At 37.7% G+C, this 6,605-nt stretch overlaps 1 pseudogene; it reads right to left on the reverse strand.

The window, feature by feature from the left end:
* Positions 1–933: 933 nt before the first annotated feature.
* LOC110324996 lies at positions 934–2,295 on the reverse strand (annotated as a pseudogene).
* Between the last annotated feature and the right edge of the window lie 4,310 nt (positions 2,296–6,605).

The following is a 6,605-nucleotide window of genomic DNA, read 5'->3' on the forward strand; positions in this document are numbered from 1 at the left end:
TCTAGAGTGTGTGGTTTGTAGTATCAAGCATCTTTGGCTCCTCTACTCACTAAATTGAAAGAATCAGGGTCATGCCTAGGGTATGGTAAATATTCAATTAGCTGGTAGAGAAACACACTCAAAAGTTTTGTGTGCTGTGACAATATTAGAGGACAGAGATAGAAAAGTCTAGATCCTGGGAAATTTCCATTTCAGCAAATCATAAGCAGAGGAGGCTTTTCTTTAAATTTTAGTAGGTCAGTCTAGATGAGTCAGGAGTAGTTTTCTTCCTTTTGAAGCAAATACCTTTTGTTTCCTTTACTCCTTTAATACCTCAAATGGTTCTCTTTGTGTGGTTTGCCTTTATTCTGCAATCCTTTATGGTTTTCTTTCTTTCTTTCTTTCTTTCTTTCTTTCTTTCTTTCTTTCTTTCTTTCTTTCTTTCTTTCTTTCTTTCTTTCTTTACTTGATTAAAGGATGTTTATTTTGGAATGCCCATGGTATTTATTTATTTATTTACTTGATTAAAGGATGTTTATTTTGGAATGCCCATGGTATTTATTTATTTATTTATTTACTTGATTAAAGGACGTTTATTTTGGAATGCCCATGGTATTTATTTATTTATTTATTTATTTATTTATTTACTTGATTAAAGGACGTTTATTTTGGAATGCCCATGGCAGGAAGGCCCTAGGGAAGTAGCTGCTGCTGCCCCTGATATCTACTCACCTCTATCCACAACTGCAGGGGCCAAAAATAGGGAGGAGTTTCACATTACGGGAGATAATTCAGGTTCCCCAACATTGAGAGGGCTGCTTTGTCTCTCCTAAGGGAGAGGTGAGAATGCACACTCAAGGGATTCTTTTAGGAGGTCTGAGTTCAAACAGAAGGCCTCAAATCATACCACTTCATGTTCTATTTCAAGCTAAAAGTCAGGAGCTCTGCTTCTACCTAAGGCACCATCTGGAGGTCCAGAGGGTCATAGAATGACACCAGCATGTCCTGCATCAGAGCTTCTAGATTGTTCCTCATCATAGCATAGAGGGGCTTCTCCTCATAATTGAGAGCCATCACCACCTTTCAGTATTCCTGCAGAGTCTCTGAGGCCCTGCTCGAGCCGCCACATAGTCCCACATGGGGTTTAGGGCTGTTCAGATCCTTCTGCTTTTGCCTAGTTAGCTCCTCTGTGTTGAGAAGGCAGTTTATCCATGGCAGGGACCCATAATGTCACTTGAACATATAGTAGCCCAAGGTTTGGAAATTGCTGTGGCGGGAGGGCCCACATTCCTTGTGCATGTCCATGCTAATGAACTCCATGTCCTCCCTCATGTGGGACTTCTACTGCCTTCTTTGTAGGCCACATGTTTGCTACCTGGGCAGTAGTGGTAGGTGAAACCATAGCCCATGAGTCACCTGGCTCAGAACCTCTGGATTCACAAAGACATTCTGAGCTGTCAGGTTCCTGTGAATATGCTTGTTTTCATGGAGAAACTCCAGAACATCTAGCAGTCTTCAGGCAACCTGCAACACACATCTCTTTGATACCATACATTTCAGGTTGTCATCCATGGCTGACTGAAGGCTCCTTCCCAGGCTGGAGAACACCAGGAACCTGTACTTGTCCTGGTGAATGCCAAAGCTGATACAGATAGGGATGACTAGGAGCAGGACCAAGCACTGGTTCATCCACTTATTCATGTTCACAGGCTTGGCTGCTCTCTGAAAGAAGGTCTACTCATTGAAAAGGAGCCCATCCTTGGAGTTCAATTTGAGTGAGAATCTCTGATCCTGGGTCTTGAATTCACAGGGTACAAAAATAGTGGGCTCACCTTCATAGAGGCTGCCTTGGTCATCCCAGGTGTTCAGGCCCTCCAATGTCCAGTGCTTTCCATTTTGGTCTGTCAGCTCTGTCCCTATGGGCAAAGCCTGGAGTGAAGTGGTCACCAGGCTCCTCTTCAGTGTCTGAGGGCTCAGCCTGGGGGAAACTGGGTTACCTTTGGGGAATCAGGTATCTGCTCCAGGTACCTGTGGTTCTCTCAGGAAAACTCAAGGTATCATCAGATTCATTACTGTCACTGTCAGAGTGGAGGGAGGTTGGGAGAGAAGTGGCAGTGTGTGACCATTTCACTTTCTTGAGAGAGGTTTCAAAACTGGAGTTCAGCTCTCTTCTGGAGTTTCAGAGGGTGACACAGGAAGCATAATGCCAGTCTTGTTGCCTCCATCCTCCTCTACTGGTAAGGCCTTGCCACAGTAAGGGTAAAACTTAAATGATACTTTAACACATTTGTCACAGACTGGACAGATGGAGATCATGCTTTGTGGACTCAGGGTCTGGTCCTTGGATTACTGGATTAGACACTCCATCAGCAGCCATTTTGCTCAGTGGAATCCGGGGGTGGTATCTTTTACAAAGAATTATTTAACTTGTTTACATGCATATTTATGTTCAGTATGTGTGTGCAAACTGAGACCAGAAGAGGGGATCAGATCCACTGTTGTTACAGTTACAAGTGGTTATGAGTCACCTGTTGTTGGTGCTGGGAATCAAAGGCAGGTCCTCTGGAAGAGCAGCAAGTGCTCTTAACCACTAAGTAGCTGGAGAGATTCTAGCCCCCTCCATATTATCTGTTAAAATATAAAGTGATTAGAATTGCAAAGAAAAAAAAAGCCTACTGTTTCAGTGAAAATTATGTGTGTATCAGGGAGACTTTTGGTGTCTTTTGTTTCTGTTTTGTCAACTCTATGTTCACTTTGTGCCCACTAGTGTGGTTTACAGCCACACTTACTGGGGCTGTCATTGTTCTTTAAGCACATCATAATGTTTATGACTGGTGTTTATTCATGGGACATTTGTCTGTCTGTTGCTCCTTTCTACATTAAAGTAATTTTTAGTGGTTTTAATTTAATTCAGTTCTTTAATGCTGTGGTCAATCACAAACCAACTATTTATTCTTGAAAGCTCACATAGTCATCATGAAGAGAAATAAAATGCACATACAATAATGACATTGTACAGTTGAACATTTTATTTATATTTTAAATTTTTGTGTGGTATTTTTAGTAAGTAGAGTATATCCTGTCAGAGAAATAGTTATCAGACACCAAAGAATTACTTTAATGATAAAGTTACTCAGTGATATATTTTATTCTGTGGTAATTAGATCATAGTAATACATTTCTGTTTTAATTATATCTTATTCTCCATATTTGGTTTTCAATTACCTTACCTTTACTAATTATTATTTATGTACATTATTTATGTTTTCTTTGACTTTCATTTTTATTAACATCTTTATTAAAATATAAACACATCATTTCTCCCCATTCCCTTTCCTTCCTCAACTCCTTCTACAACCTCACCCTGCTCCCTCCCAAACTCCTAGCCTCCTTCTAATTGGTACTGTTATGCACACATACATTTATGCATAAGTATAGAAGCACAAGTGATATGTTCATTCAGTGTTGCATTAATATGATGTCAGAGCTGAGCTCTTGATGTAACTGATTATCGTTCTCCCCCTTGGGAGAACACTACTGCAGCTTCCCTCAGCATCCTTCAGTTGCCCATGGTCCTCTGTCTGGTGGTGGTACGCGATGAGTCTTGCCCCTTCCATGTCAGCATGCCTATTAGATTTTCAGGTCTTGATTAGGTAAGCATATTGTTGAAATATTACAGGTGAAGCTCACCTCTTCTTCAATTTCCCTGAGCCTTAGATGCAGGAGTTGTACTGTAGATGTATTGGGGTTAGTCACCTCATGGTTAATTGTTCTCCATGTTTTGTCCTTATGTGGGTGTCTTAGTCTGTTGAAATGAGAAGCCTACTTGGTTAGAGCTGGGATCTTCACTTCTCTGTCAGTATAAGGGTATGCATTTAGCGTATAGTTAGGAATTATGCTGGTGTAATAAAATGAAATCATTAGGCTGGTCTTTGATGCAATTTATGGGAATAACAGCTAGTTAAAACTGTTGTTTATGCTCTTTCCTTAGAAGGTCGCATAGTGCTTCTGGTTCTATAAAAGGTAGCCCTTGGAAAGGATGCTTTCAGGCCAGATGCAGCTAAAATCCTTTTGAGTCCATGTTTGAAGTATGTGGTGTACTCAGCAATAGATATTTACTTTCAAGTTCTGAGTGACAACCAAAGACTGTAAAAACTGTAGCCTATATTGTTTTGGGACTCTCTTGGATTCCCCTGACCAACAGCTTGAGAGGATATTTCTCATGCCCAGACATAGTTTTTATTAGCTAGTCTGTGGCTCTTGTCATCTCAAATGGCATACCTTTATTTCAGTTATATATGAATTCATGTATCGACACTTATTACATATAGTTTTGGGTAAATAAAAATATTGCTCCTATGGCTGTTTCACATATCCTTTGTCTTATTCTCCTTTCTGCCTCCCTCTCCTTTATTGACTTTCCTCCCACTTCATTAGGTAAAGCTCTTTCCATTCTCCTTACTTCATCCTTCCTATTCTTTGTATCCTATTGCTCTGCTCACCTCTCTAGATCTAACCCTCCCTATGGGATCTTTTTAGTTTCCTGATTTCAGCTTATATATTCACATCTGAAAATCTGGAGTTAGGAACCATTGATGAGAAAGAATATGTGTTCTTTTCCTGGGTTTTCGCAATCAATATAATATTTTTGGTTCTATCCACTTAACTGAAAGCTTCACTTTTCTTTACAGTTGAATAGTATCACGTATTTCCCTATGTTGCCCAGGCTTGCCTTAACTTCAGCATGTAGCCCAGGCTGGCTTTTAATCCTTAGTCCTGTTCTGCCTCCAAGTGCTGGAATAATAGGTATAGGCCACTACACATGATCTCATTCTTCTTTAAAACAGTAAATTCTGTAAGTGACTTGTTAAACTTCTGTTTAACAAGTCAATCTTCGTTTTTCATTTTTGAAATCTAGTTTATCTTTCCTATATCACAAATTATTTTTATTATCTTATTAAAGGTCATATAACAGATAACAAATAGAACATACTATAGGATTGAAATAGAACTGTGGTATACTGCTTAAAATCTTCAGATGTTGACAGTTTCTTGAAAGAAATTGATAATCTGTGAAATGAATTATATATTCTATTTATTCCATATAAAAGACCCACAATCCTGATACTTTATTTACAAGTTGTAAGCCTAGATTGGGCACGTGTTGAACTATTCTAACTTGCATTTCAGTCATATATTCCTTGTTATATGATGTTTCTCCTGGCCACATGCTCATGGCAGACTCCTCTCATTCTTTCTCCTCCTTCACTGGTATCTCTTCAGACCCCTTATTGGATCCCCACTTCTCTCCTTTCTCTCCCTAGCGCCCAATCTCAGGCTCTGACCTTTTATCAACCAATTAACTTTAAATTGGGGAGTAGGGTTTGCATAGCATCACTCAGCATACTTGAGGATCCCTTCTTTTTGGGACAACCAGATATTGAGGGCCTGTAATTAGCATTTGAATACATAGCACCACCAGGCCCATCCCCAACAATAATCCTATAATATAATAATAATTAATAAGGATAAAGAAAGTGAGCAAGTTCAATTGTCAAAAATTGATAAAGTTTATTATTGCTAACAATGAAATTAACCTTTAAAGTTAAAATATTAGTGAACTATGTAACACAACAAAGTTAATATATTTTCAATCACAAATCTAATTTTCATATGTTGAAAAAAATACTATGTACACATTTTGAACTAGATGCAGACATAGTATTTCTAGATTTCTTATTTATTTAAAAATTTCCATAATTTAACATGACATGTAAAAATTACTATGTTAAAATATTTAAATGTAGGTTCAAATAGTATATCACACTAATATAAAAGAATAAGTTACAATGAATTGAATTTATTGTATTAAGATATTTATAAGACTCATGCTTAACAGAAATCTGATAGGTAAACAAATAAGTTTTCTATTTCATTCAGGTTAGTAATGAAACAATGTTACATACATGAAAGTGTGCTTAAAGAGAGATATGCAAACTGTATTCATGCAACAAAATGAATTGCAACATAGCCAATGCCTAAAAACTAGAGCAATGTTCTTTTTTATGTAAAAATGAAATATATAATACCATCACACTTTGGTTGAAATCCTCAACGAATATATATATGAAATAAAGAACAATTAAAAAACTAGCAGTTATGATGACCAATTTCAGAGCCTTTGTCCTGTTTAAGAACTGCTGTTAGGTGCAATGTAGACACCTAGTCTTTCCCCTATGACTTGTTTGACATTTTCTTTTCTTTAGTCTTTCTATTGTCTTTCCTCATTTCTTATTGTACTTTAAGAGTTTACATAGTTACTCTAATTGTCCCTTTATATATTTCTCATGTGTTAAAATACATTACTCTCTCTTGTTTAATGGTGGCAATGTCATTCGTTACTTATTTAAAATAGATTTCTAAGAATCCCCAAAGCTTGTAAGACATAGTGTGGAAAATCTTTTCAAGTCTTTTCGTTCTCAGCTATTTTTGAATGGTCGGTCGTTTATGATACAGAATGCTTTCTTGTTTCTAAATTGACATCTGGAACAAAATACCCATGAAAGGATATAGGTACAGAGACAAAATTTAGAGCTAAGATGAAAGGATGGACTATCCAGAGACTA

The sequence above is a fragment of the Mus pahari genome, chromosome 7 (genome assembly GCF_900095145.1).
Source record: "Mus pahari chromosome 7, PAHARI_EIJ_v1.1, whole genome shotgun sequence".
Classification (NCBI taxonomy): domain Eukaryota; kingdom Metazoa; phylum Chordata; class Mammalia; order Rodentia; family Muridae; genus Mus; species Mus pahari.